The 14,283-nt window shown below is 39.0% G+C and overlaps 1 long non-coding RNA gene across 19 annotated transcripts in view; it reads left to right on the top strand.

Annotated features, from left to right (window-relative positions):
• Positions 1 to 14,283, top strand: part of LOC147340006 (uncharacterized) — a 384,986-nt gene that overhangs the window by 67,850 nt on the left and 302,853 nt on the right. For 13 of the 19 annotated variants that reach the window (XR_015159236.1, XR_015159235.1, XR_015159238.1 and 10 more), the window contains one exon: positions 5,349 to 5,508. The exons of 4 other annotated variants lie outside the window; for them this stretch is intronic. This is a non-coding gene — a long non-coding RNA (uncharacterized LOC147340006). Of the gene's footprint in view, positions 1 to 5,348; positions 5,509 to 5,782; positions 7,191 to 12,806; positions 12,936 to 14,283 lie in introns of those variants that run through there. 2 more of the 19 variants (XR_015159248.1, XR_015159245.1) reach the window with 2 other exon arrangements.

Raw genomic sequence — 14,283 nt, 5'->3', positions numbered from 1 at the left:
ACTGTTTATAATAGCCAGGACATGGAAGCAACCTAGATGTCCATCAGCAGATGAATGGATAAGAAAGCGGTGGTACATATACACAATGGAGTATTACTCAGCCATTAAAAAGAATACATGTGAATCACCTCTAATGAGGTGGATGAAACTGGAGCCTATTATACAGAGTGAAGTAAGCCAGAAAGAAAAACACCAATACAGTATACTAATGCATATATATGGAATTTAGAAAGATGGTAACAATAACCCTGTGTACGAGACAGCAAAAGAGACACTGATGTATAGATCAGTCTTATGGACTCTGTGGGAGAGGGAGAGGGTGAGGAGATGTGGGAGAATGGCATTGAAACATGTATAATATCCTGTATGAAACGAGTCACCAGTCCAGGTTCGACGCACGATACTGGATGCTTGGGGCTGGTGCACTGGGACGACCCAGAGGGAGGGTATGGGGAGGGAGGAGGGTTCAGGATGGGGAACACAGGTATACCTGTGGCGGATTCATTTCGATATTTGGCAAAACTAATACAATATTGTAAAGTTTAAAAATAAAATAAAAGAGGTAACACTAATTCTTCTAAAATTCTGCCAAAAAGTTGAAGAGGAAGAAATACTTCCAAACTCATTTTATGAGGCCATGTTTCCCTGATATCAAAGCCAGATGAGGACACTACCAGAAAAGAGATGTGTAGGCCACTATACCTGATGAATGTAGATGTAAACTTCTCAACAAAATACTAGCAAACTGAACTCTGCAGCACATTAAAAGGATCATACACCATGATCAAGTGGTATTTATCTCTAGGGTGCAAGGATGATTCAGTTTATGCAAATCAAAAAACTTGTTATACATCACATTAACAGAATGAATGATAAAAATCATATGATCATCTCAGTAGATGTAGAAAAACATTTGACAAAATTCAACATCTTTCATGATAAAACTCTCACAAATTGGATATAGAAGGAGCCAAGCATAAGGAAGGCCTTACATGACAAAGCCACAGCTAACATCATATCCCTTGGTAAACAACTGAAAGAATTCCCATTAAGGTCAGGAGCAAGACAAGCGTCCTCACTCACCACTCCTATCCAAAATAGTAGTGGAAGTTTTAGCCAGAACAATTAGACATGCAAAAGAAATAAAAGTTACCCAAATTGGCAAGGAAGAAGTATAATTTTCTCTGTTTGCAGATGATGTGATTTTATACATAGACAATCCTAAAGACCTGACCAAAAAAACTATTACAATAAAGAAGTTCAGTAAAATTGTGGGATACAAAAAATTGACATGTAAAAATCAGTTTCAGTTTATACATTAGCAATGATATATCTGAAAAAAGGAATGAAGAAAACAATCACAATTATAGTAGCAGCAAAGCAATAAAATACTTAGAAATAAATTAAACCTAGGAGGTAAAAGTCTGTACACTGAAAATGACAAGACACTGATGCAGTGAAAGAAGACACAGAAAATAGGTATCTGAAATTTATGCATTGGAAGAATTATTATTGTTAAAATGTGCATACTAACCAAAGCCATATATAAATACAATGCAATTTCTACCAAAATTCCAATGACAATTTTCACAGAAATAGAAAACTAAAATTTGTGTGGAGCCATAAAAGACTTTGAATAGCCAAAGCAGTCCCTAGGGGGAAGAACAAAGCTGGAAGTATTATACTTCCTGATTTTAAAATAATATGATACTGCCATGAAAACATAAAGAGACCAATGGAACTGAATGGAATAAATTAACGTATATACGGTCAACTAGTATTTGACAAGAGGGCCAGGAATACTCAGTGAGGAAAGAAGGAAAACTGGATATCCACATGCAAAAGAGTAATACTGGACCTTATCTTACACTGTCATTAAAATCAACCCAAATGGATTAAAGTCTTAAATATAATACCTGAAACTGTTAACCTGCTAGAAGAAAACAGGAGAAAAGCTCCTTGACATTGGTCTCAGCAGTGATTTGTTAGATATGACACCAAAAGCTCAAGCAAGAAAAGGAACAATAAACAGTGGAACTACTTCAAACTAAAAACCCTTTGCATAGAAAAATAAAAGACAAACAGAATGAAAAAGCAGCCTATGAAAAGAGAGAATATGAGAATATATTTGCAAACCATGTATCCAATAAAAAGTTAATATGCAAAATGTATAAGGAAATCATACAATTCTGTAGTGAAAAAACCCAGACAATCCAATTAGAAACTCAGTAGAGAACCTGAATAAACATTTTTTCCCCAAGGAAGACATACAAATGACCAACTGGTACATGAAAAGATGCTCAACATCACTAATCATCAGGGAAATCCAAATCAAAACCACCATGAAACATCACCTCATACCTGTTACAATGTCTGTTATCAAAAAGGCAAGAGATAACAAGTGTTGGTGAGGCTATGGAGAAGAGGGAACCTAACTGTTGGTTGCAATGTAAATTGGTACAGCAGTATGGAGGTTCTCCCCAAAAGTAAAAGTAAAGTCACCAAATGATCCAGAAATCCCACTTTGGGGTACATATCTGAATGAAATGGAATCACTATCTTGAAGAGATACCTATACCCACATGTTATTTGTGGCATTATTCATGATAGCTGAGACATGGAAACAATTTGTGTTCATTGATGGATGAATGGATAAAGACAATGTCTCTCTCTCTCCCTCTCTCTCTCTCTCTCTCACACACACACACAGATAGAGAAATGGGGGGAATATTATTCAGCCATAAAAAAGGAAATCTTGCCTTTTGTAACATGCATGGAACTGGAAGGCATTATGCTAGGTGAAACAAATCAGACAGAGAAAGGTAGATACTGTATGTTCTCCTTTATGTGTGAAATCTAGAAACTCCAATTTGAAGAAAGAGAGATTAGAAAGTTAGTTGACAGTAGCTGAAGGCTGGGAGAGATGGGGGAGATACTGGTTAAGAGTATGAACTTTCAGCTATCATATGAGTAAGATCTGGGGATCATGGTGACTATGATTAAACATACTACACAATATACTTGAAAGTTGTCATGTTATCTCTCCAAATATGTGATGAGGGAATGACATGTTAACTAAATTGTGGGCATCATTTTGTAATATATATGTGTATCAAATCAGCAAGTTGTAAACCTTAAATGTACATATATATGTCAATAATATCTCAATAAAGCTGGGGAAACTTTTTAATTAATAAAAACATTTCAACAAATTTTAAAAGAACACATTTTTACTGAAATTTGACTTTTTAATCACTGAGAGGAATAGAACCGCAGAAAAATATGTTGACTAAGCAAAGATCTCTTCGGTTTTCTCTTTAAATTTAATACTTTTCTTTGAACATTGTATATTAGGCTAATTCACACTTTAAGAAATAGGTATGGTGCTAAGAATCCGAGTATGAAATTCAAGGCAAAATAAATTCTAGAGAGAAAAACCTAAGACTGTATTTGTTGTCATTTTTAAGGCTTTGTGTTATAAATTATTTTGATTTGTATCGTCAGAGACTTCTACAAATAACTGTTTCAAAATCAGACTCCAGATGGATGGATTTAAGCTGTTACATTCTAAAGATAGAAAGATTTCTGTTAAATCAGATTGTATTATGTCAAAGTTACAGGACTAAGTCAATAACTTGTTCCAAAATACTTAGAAATAGTCACTAATACTGTTAATATTCCTGTCCTTAGACAATTAGAATTTGAATTCTTGAAACTGAGTTACATGAATTTTGTGATTATTGGCCATATTCTCCAGATTTGGGATTTATCTGTGATCTGTAATATTTGTCCTTTTCTGGTCATGGGCTGACTTAGTGATTAAGGGGAAAAAAAATTTCTTCCCTCAGTCTGACTTTGGCCCCGTTAGATTGTCATTCTCTCTGACAGGGCAAAGAAACCTCAGCTGCCAGTTTTTATGACAAGAACAGTATTCTCTCATATGTATTCTAGTACCTTACTTCAAAGCAAACTTTCATTTCAACAGTCTCAGTAGAATAACACATTTGTCTTTTATTTGTCTCAATACTGAGTCAAGGAAGCTTTCTATACCAGCAGTTTTCCCAAAGAAGAGGGGAAAAAAAAATTCAACATTAAAAACAACCTCCTACACAGTCCTCTAAACAAGGCTTTCGGAGTTAAAGTATAAAAGATTTGCAATGAGAGAAAAATCACATAGAATGTCTATTTCGGTGTAGAGACAAGGAACTAAAGAGGAAACCCAAAATAGGAGGGATGGAAGTAGAACTGCCAGTCACTCAGGAGGGGACCTTTAGTAAAATCACTTAACCTGGTCTCATTGCCTTTCAAACTAATCCAGACCTGCCCCCACATCCAGCCCTTTAATCCCTTGTCCCATTTTTATTGCTTCTCCTGCTTCCTCCGGGGCCTCAGCTACTTCCCTCCCTCCTCTCCCTATGACTAAACATATTTCTTCTCTTAATACCTTTCCAGGGTAGATTTTTTTTTTTTTTTACCTCCCTCCTCATCTTGCTCTATATGCCTGGAATGATTCTAGTGAGTCAGAGACGTCCTTTTAGAATCACAGTTTCCATCGAGCCTTCCTGTAGCAAGCTGTAAGTTGCTGCTCACTCTTTTTATTTTAGTAATTATTAAAGCAAGCAGAAACTGTTCGTAGTTTGATTTCAAAAGTTTCATCCCACTGTTGATCAGGACTTAGTAAACTTGCTAATAAACTGTGTTGGTCAGATTTCACTCAGCAAGGGACATGATGTTTCTTCAGGTAATTACATTTTGCAGTCTCTGCTGTGTGCTTCCTTTTTCCTAGCCTGGGTCATGTGCACAGAAATAGATTTGGGGAAATGACACATTTGTCCTAGACCTAGATGGGAGAGTTGTTTACATCTTGGATGAAGAAGTGAATAAACTTAATTAAAGGTTAAAGATTATACTCCAACCAGATGAAAAGTGCTGCTTCAACCCCATATCTTATCGTTGTTCCCTTGTAATACGATTGGATTTATGAAAAGTTTGGAATTAGATCTAACTATAGCTAAGCTTCAGAATGCTTGTAGAAATGCATTATGCATTGTAGAAATGCAAAAGATTGTATTTATATAATTGTGCTGAAAATTAATTAATATTATTCTCATGCACTATTTTTATAAACACTGAACGGAATTAATTGAGAAGTAGGAAAATTCCAGGGAGGCACAAATTCTTATGTGAGAAAGTGCTTCCTCTGGAGCTGTCTTGGACTGAAAACTGTTAGAGGAGGTTGTTGAGAGGATGTGACTGCTGGTAGACCCTCGGGCTGGACCCAGGCAAATGGAGGCACCTCACCCGGTCCCCTGACATCTGAATGTGCATTCTGTCCATTGTTCTTACAGTGGGAGTCATTATCAAGGATGCAGCTTTGAGAGAGTGAGCAATGTGTTGTTGAGACCGTCTGGACTGAACCCAGTTAAGGCCTCTGTATAAACTTTAAAGATTCTGGCAGGTGGGAATGGAGATCTACTTGTTTTGTGGCACCCAAGACAGGCCTCATGGGTAAGTTCCCTTACTCATTAAACCTGCCACCTATCAATACAGAGGGGCTGCCTCTTTCATTCATTTCCCTTGTCTTCTGTATACAGAGACCAATACACAAACCAATGAAACTGATACAGACCAATGGAAACCAAAACCACTGTGGTGTCAATTTTTATTTTGTTGTGTTTCTTAATAAACTTTTTCAGTAATAATCACCAAGGAGGAAGGTGAGAAAGGTAACTAACAGCTTTTTTGTCAGACATTTAGCATTTTTATGTATACTATTTTACAGAGCTAAGATGGTAGAATGGGAAAGACTAGAAATCTCTTCAAGAAAATTAGAGATACCAAGGGAATATTTCATGCAAAGATGGGCACAATAAAGGACAGAAACCATATGAACCTAACAGAAGCAGAAGATATTAAGAAGAGGTGGCAAGAATACACAAAAGAACTATACAAAAAAGATCTTCATGACCCAGATAACCACAATGGTCTGATCACTTACCTAGAGCCAGACATCGTGGAATGTGAAGTCAAGTGGGCCCTAGGAAGCATCACTACAAACAAAGCTAGTGGAGGTGATGGAATTCCAGTTGAGCTATTTCAAATCCTGAAAGATGATGCTGTGAAAGTGCTGCACTCAATATGCCAGCAAATTTGGAAAACTCAGCAGTGGCCACAGGACTGGAAAATGTCAGTTTTCATTCTAATCCCAAAGAAAGGCAATGCCAAAGAATGCTCAAACTACTGCACAATTGCACTCATCTCACATACTAGTAAAGTAATGCTCAAAATTCTCCAAGCCAGGCTTCAACAGTATGTGAACCGTGAACTTCCAGATGTTCAAGCTGGATTTAGAAAAGGCAGAGGAACCAGAGATCAAATTGCCAACATCTGTCAGATCATCAAAAAGCAAGAGAGTTCCAGAAAAACATCTACTTGTGCTTCATTGATTATGCCAAAGCCTTTGACTGTGTAGATCACAACAAACTGTGGAAAATTCCTCAAGAGATGGGAATACCAGACCACTTGATCTGCTTCCTGAGAAATCTGTATGCAGGTCAAGAAGCAACAGTTAGAACTGGACATGGAACAACAGACTGGTTCCAAATCGGGAAAGGAGTATGTCAAGGCTGTATATTTTCGCTCTGCTTATTTAACTTCTATGCAGAGTACATCATGTGAAATGCTGGGCTGGATGAAGCACGAGCTGGAATCAAGATTGCCAGGAGAAATACCAATAACCTCAGATATGCAGATGACACCACCCTTACGGTAGAAAGCGAAGAAGAACTAAAGAGCCTCTTGATGAAAGTGAAAGAGGACACTGAAAAAGTTGGCTTAAAACTCAACATTCAGAAAACAAAGATCATGGCATCTGGTCCCATCACTTCATGGGAAATAGATGGGGAAACAGTGGAAACAGTGACAGACTTTATTTTGCGGGGCTCCAAAATGACTGTTGATGGTGACTGCAGCCATGAAATTAAAAGACACTTGCTCCTTGGAAGAAAAGCTATGGCCAACATCAGATCAGATCAGATCAGTCGCTCAGTCATGTCCGACTCTTTGTGACCCCATGAATCGCAGCACGCCAGGCCTCCCTGTCCATCACCAACTCCCGGAGTTCACTCAGACTCATGCCATCCAGCCATCTCATCCTCTCTTGTCCCCTTCTCCTCTTGCCCCCATTCCCTCCCAGCATCAGAGTCTTTTCCAATGAGTCAACTCTTCGCATGAGGTGGCCAAAGTACTGGAGTTTCAGCTTCAGCATCATTCCTTCCAAAGAAATCCCATGGCCAACATAGACAGCATATTAAAACGCAGAGGCATTACTTTGCCAACAAAGGTCTGTCTAGTCAAAGAATGGTTTTTCAAGTAGCCATGTATAGATGTGAGAGTTGAACTATAAAGAAAGCTGAGCACAGAAGAATTGATGCTTTTGAACTGTGGTGTTGGAGAAGACTCTTGAGAGTCCATTGGACTTCAAGGGGATCCAACCAGTCTATCCTCAAGGAAATCAGCCCTGAATATTAATTGAAAGGACTAATACTGAAGCTGAAACTCCAATACTTTGGCCACCTGATGCGAAGAACTGACTCATTTGAAAAGACCCTGATGCTGGGAAAGATTGAAGGTGCGAGAAGGGGACGACAGAGGATGAGATGGCTGAATGGCATCACCGACTCAATAGACATGAGTTTGAGTAAGCTCTGGGAGTTGGTGATGGACAGGGAAGCCTGGTGTGCTGCAGTCCAAAGGGTCACAAAGAGTCGGACATGACTGATTGACTGAACTGAAGATGGTAAAGAATCTGCCTGCAGTGTGGGAGACCTGGGTTCGATCCTTGGATCAGGAAGATACCCTGGAGAAAGGAATGGCCACCCACTCCAGTATTCTTGCCTGGAGAATTCCATGGACAGAAGAGTCTGTCACGCTATAGTCCATGGAATCACAAAGAGTCAGACACAACTGAGTGACTAACACACACACACATTTTACAGACAAAAATATCACATGAGTTCATGGTTAAGAACTGTACCTAGAACAATATGTTTGCTTCTTTCTTTGCCCTAAAACCAATAAAGAGAATTATGGTAAGCAGGAATCCAAAGGCGAATTCCATGCCCTCTTGCTGCTGCTGCTGCTGCTACTAAGTCTCTTCAGTCGTGTCCAACTCTGTGTGACCCCATAGATGGCAGCCCTGTCCCTGGGATTCTCCAGGCAAGAACACTGGAGTGAGTTGTCATTTCCTTCTCCAATGCATGAAAGTGAAAGGTGAAAGTGAAGTTGCTTAGTCGTGTCCGACTCTTAGCGACCCCATGGACTGCAGCCCACCAGGCTCCTCCATCCATGGGATTTTCCAAGCAAGAGTACTGGAGTGGGGTGCCATTGCTTTCTCCGCCATGCTCTCTTATTTCTGTTTATTTACAAGATACTTCCATTTTTTATGGGTATGATTTCAAGACCTCAAATTGTAATGTGTAGGGCTTTTGTTTTCATTTTTTAATGATATTTTTGTATCATTTAAATTTGCCAATTTAATTTTCTTGCTGTACAGATTTTAATCTCATAATACTTTAAAGTCAGCTGTGTGATATTCTCATTTTTTTTTTCCCTAGCAAAAGCCTACCTATTTATCTACTTGCTTAGATTCATTGTGGTTCTCTTTATTTTCTAGTTCATGGAATCAGAGCTATTTTTAGATGACTATACACTTTAAAAAAGTTCTGCCAAATCAGTTCTTACAGGCATTAAAAAGTTTTGGAAGTTATGGAGGGGGAAAGGAGAAATGTTTTGATAAACCTATGGGATTTTCCAGGGAACGTGTTTACAATGCTGACCTTTTGTATCAAGTTTACCCACACAGTAGGCTCTTTACTGTCACCTTGACTTTTAAGAGGGCCTAAATGTTATCTAGAATAAAAATTAATTCCAATGATTCAAGTTGACAATTTACTAGCATTTCGGATCCTACATATTTTCTCATATCCCCGGACAGAACACAGAAAATAAGCACAGACACTGAAAGATGGGAAGAAAGAGAACTGCCTAAAGACCTTGGGATTTGAGTCATGGGATGGTGGTAAATTCTCTGGGTTTCCTTATTACCTCCCATGTATCCTGAACAGGGTTCTCCAGAAGCCTCTAATCCAAAATTTCCAATAGACAAAGATAAAAGGGCGGAAAACACATCCTTTTCCCTATCCTGAGGACCCAGAGAAGGGTAGTTTTACAATAACAAATTTTTTGGAAATACCCACCATACTTCAGCCAAACATCAATGGAAAAAATGCCTCCCACCTCCAGGATTACAATGGGGCTGAGTGGGAATTTAATCTTCCGTGCAGTACCTCACCCCACAGAAGCTGGTAGTAGCTCTCTCATTCTCTCCTTCCTTTGGGGCTGGAGCTAGCCAAGGTCCTAATCTCTGAGTGGGAAGCTTATCTTCCAATTCCAACAATAGGAAATTTCAACAAATAAATAGAATTTATTAAAAGTAACTGAATATAAATCATAAAACTAAAAATATAATAATCAAAATAAAATACTCAGTGGATGGCTCATTAGTAGAGTGGAGATGACAGAGGGGTAGAATTAGTGAATTTATGCAGAAATTAGGCTTCCCTCGTGGCTCAGATGGTAAAGCGACTGCCTGCAATGTGGGAGACCCGGGTTTGATCCCTGGGTCAGGAAGATCCCCTGGAGAAGGAAATGGCAACCCACTCCAGTACTCTTGCCTGGAAAATCCCATGGACAGAGGAGCCTGGTAGGCTACAGTCCATGGGGTTGTAAAGAGTTGGACATGACTGAGTGACTTCACGTTTACTTTCAGTTCAGTTCAGTTCAGTCGCTCAGTCATGTCCGACTCTTTGCGACCCCATGAATCGCAGCACGCCAGGCCTCCCTGTCCATGACCAACTCCCGGAGTTCACTCAGGCTCACATCCATCGAGTCAGTGATTCCATCGAGTCAGTGATGCCATCCAGCCATCTCATCCTCTGTCATCCCCTTCTCCTCCTGCCCCCAATCCCTCCCAGCATCAGAGTCTTTTCCAATGAGTCAACTCTTCGCATGAGGTGGCCAAAGTACTGGAGTTTCAGCTTTAGCATCATTCCTTCCAAAGAAATCCCAGGGCTGATATCCTTCAGAATGGACTGGTTGGATCCATACTCACTTTTACTTTTCTATGCAGAAATTATTAGAATTCACTCATTCAAGGATACATATATGTGTATGGTTGAATCCTTTTGATATCCACTTGAAGCTATCACATTGTCAATTGGCTGTACTCCAATACAAAATAAAATGTTTAAAGAAAAGAATGTACTCATTCAAAGCATAGAGTTACCACCATGCTGCTGCTGCTACTAAGTTGCTTCAGTTGTGTCCAACTCTATGCAACCCCATAGACGGCAGCCCACCAGGCTCCCCTGTCCCTGGGATTCTCCAGGCAAGAACACTGGAGTGAGTTGCCATTTCCTTCTCCAATGCATGGAAGAGAAAAGTGAAAGTGAAATCGCTCATTTGTGTCTGACTCTTCGTGACCCCATGGACTGCAGCCTACCAGGCTCCTCCATCCATGGATTTTCCAGGAAAGAGTACTAGAGTGGGGTGCCATTATGATCCAGCAATTCCACTGTAAGGTATATGCCCGAGAGGAATGGAGACTTATGTCCACACAAGTATTTGTAAATAGATATTCGTAGCATCATTATTCATAATGGCCCCAAAGTGAAAACAACCCAAATGTCCATCAGCAGATGATAGGATAAGCAAAATGGCTGGAGTACTGATATATGCATGATATAACATAGCTGTGTCTCAGAAACATTATGCTAAGTTAAGGAAGACAGCTATAAAAAGCCACATACTGCATCATTCCATTTCTATGAAATGTCCAGAATAAGAAAATAAGAAGTAGATTAGTGGTTTCCTGAGGCTGTAGGTGGGGAGAATGAGGAATGACTGCTAATCGGTATAGGATTTCTTTTGAGAGTGATAAAAATATTCTGAAATTGATTGAGGTGATTGATGGTTGCACAACTCTGTAAATATACTAAAAGCCATTGAATTATATGCTTTAAATAGGTGAAATTTATGGTATGTAAAAATATGTCTCAGCAAAGCTAAATGTAATATTAATGGAGTAGACTAGGTTAGTCCATTTTCAATACCTGCTTGACTTTTGTGTATATATAAAAATGGTTATTTAAAAAAAAACACATTCAAATTCAATTCTACTCAAATCCTATCTTTTTGAGCAACTGTGCCAGGCACTGGTTTGGGGGTGCTCTGAGGCATACAGAAATAAATAAGAATCAGGTCTTAACCTCAGAAAGCTTATTGAAGATAGAACCATACATAAACACTTGTAATGTAAAATGGTCAATTTTCACATAATTTGTTTCACTTACTCAGGTACAGCATATATAAGAACATAGCCATTAATGACAATATTAGGAACCTTACATAATTAAATCATATTTTTTCATGTTGAGTCCCCCATAGCATTTATAAGAAAATAGCAAACTTAAGCTTGATTCATGTCAACTATCATTCTTCATCCAGATACTTGCTAATACTTAAAGACTTTTACTTTGGGCAATTGTTTGTGAAATCAACCTACTCGACACTCCTATATTAGAAACAATCACTATTTCTAGCTGTAATTCTTGACTGGGTAATAATGTTTTGAGTTAATTGACTAGCTTGCAAATGTGGAAGGATCTACTTGATACATCTGTCTGGGCAATTTTCTGTGAGTCTTGTTGGCTCATTTAAGATTCTGTGAGGAATATAATGATTGACAGAAAAGCTTCCCTAAAGCAGCATTTATTTTGGAGATACATTACCTTATACTGGTGAACTTGACAGTTCAACAGAATGTAAACTGATTGGAATTAACAATCACACAGCAAGCTACTAATGTCCACATTGAGAGGGAATATTTGTCCTATCAAATGCAGTTAATGCTCTCTTGATAAATCACAAAGTTGAAGCTAAACTTTACGTAATCTGGGCTAGAAGAAAATGAAATGCACTCAGAATATGGTTATCTCTTAGATCAAAGTCTAGCAGTGCACATTTATCCAAAATTTTTACTCTGACTCCTCTCCACCCAACTCTGATAGGAATTTGTGAATGAGATCCATTTCTTGCAGGCCACAAAACTAATCGATGAAGAGTAGCTATTCAAAGACAATGAACAGTATTGTTGTGTTGTCTGTCCTAGAGTAAACCTGCTTGGGTTCAAATCCCTCTTTCACTACTTAATAGTTCATTGAATTCAGGCAAGTCTCTATCTGTCTCTGAGCCTTAGTTTCCTCATCTGTGTAATGGAAATATAAATAGAACTTATCACATGGGATATTTGAGAGTTTTTAATGAGAAAAGTGTTTTTATTATTAATGAGTTAATTTTTGGCTGGGCTGGGTCTTAGTTGCTGCACAGGGGGCTACTCTCTGGTTGTGGTGCATGGGTTTCTCAAGGCAGTGGCTTGTCTTGTTGCAGAGCATGGGCTTTAGGGTACACGGGCTTCAATAGTTGTGGCACATGGGCTCAGTAATTGTGGCTCCTGGGCTCTATAGCACAGACTCAATAGTTGCAGGGCATGGGCTTCATTGCTCTTAGCATGAGGGATCTTGCCAGACCAGGGTTCGAATCCACATCTCCTGCATTGGCAGGCAAAGTCTTTACCGCTGAGTCACCAGGGAAGGCCAGCACAGAGTGTTTATCATGTTGCGTGGCACTTAGAAGCATGCTATATATATATTCATAATTATTAATGTTAACCATTTTTTCATTCACAGGATGAAAGTTGGACAAATAGATGTATAACCACCATGAGTATGAGCGTGGAACATAAACATAAAGTTGACAACTGGGTTTCTAAGGGCATTTAGGATCAGGTAAACAGAATAGGTCACTAAGAAAGTTAAAGATATGAAAAACATAGTCCCACTGACTATACTCTTATTTTCTGAGGTACACTTTTATGGATAACTATACAGATACCAAAAATACCTAAAGGTACCACTCCCTCTTCAGGTGGAAGTGGTAACATATACCCTTGATAAGTCCAAATTAATCCTCTTCGTTACATCTCTGCTAGGCAATCAGAAAGCAGCTAAGCTTGTTTCATTTATTTCTATTTAACAAATGACTCCCATATTTAGTGGCTTAACGCAATCATTTGCTTACTGTTTTGTTGGTAAGGAATTCAGGAAGGGCTTGACTGAAACATTCTCTCTGATTCCCATGGTTTCCACAGGGAGGGTTTGGACCAGGATGGGTTTGTCATTCACAAACTTAGAGCCTTCGGGCTCCTTGCCTCTCACTGTCTCTACATGAATCTCATTTTCCATGGCCTTTTATTGTGGCTTGGGCTTCTAGAAGACCTGGCAGTCTCAGGGTAGTTGAACTCCTTATATGACAGCTGATTTGCCCCCGGGTGTGGTTTTGAGAAGCAGGAAATGGACATTGCCCAGTCTTTAGATGCCTGAGCCCACACTCTGGCACAGCAATACTTCTTCACTATTCTGTTGTTCCAAGCAGCCAAGAGCTCCCCAGATTCACCCAGATTCAACAGAAGGGGGTATAGACCTCACCTCTCAGTGAAAGAAGATCAAAGAATTTGAGGCCATGTTTCCCCCCAACTTTACTGAGGTTTATTAGAGCCTCAGAATTCACTTTATAACTGAAACGTTTTACCCTTTGGCCTACATTTACAAATTTCTCCTGTCCCCAGGCCCCTGGCAACCACCATTTTAGAATCTTTTCTATGAATTTGCCTTTTGGGGGGAAAAAGTTTTTACATATTACAGCATACTAAGAGTTGTGAGGTGAGACCTCATTGTGGTTGTGATTTGCCTCCCCCTCATAATGAGTGTTGTTGAGCACACTCATGAGTGTGAGTTCTTTTCATGTACTTTTTGGCTTTTGTATGTCTTCTTTGGAAAATATGTTATTCTTGTCCTCTGCCCAAAGTAAAGTCAGATTATTTGTTTTTATGCCCTTGGGTTGTATGGATTCCTTATACTGTTGTCCCTTGATACCTGTAGGGGATGGGTTTCAGGAACCCCCACAGACACAAAATCTGAAGATTCTCAAGTTGCTTATAGTCATCCCTCCATATCTGTGGGTTCTGCAGATATGAAGAGCTGACTGTATATATATATATATATATATATATATATATACACACACACACACACACATATATATACACACGTTTTTTTAAAAGTCTGTGTATAAGTGGACTTACAGAGTTCAAAGGTCAACTATGTA

This window comes from Bos grunniens, chromosome X (assembly GCF_055505025.1).
Source record: "Bos grunniens cultivar Pamir isolate PY7600 chromosome X, Bosgru_T2T1.0, whole genome shotgun sequence".
In the NCBI taxonomy this organism is placed as follows: Eukaryota; Metazoa; Chordata; class Mammalia; order Artiodactyla; family Bovidae; genus Bos; species Bos grunniens.
Note: the sequence above shows the minus strand (reverse complement) of the source record. Positions and strands in the feature narration are given on the sequence as shown.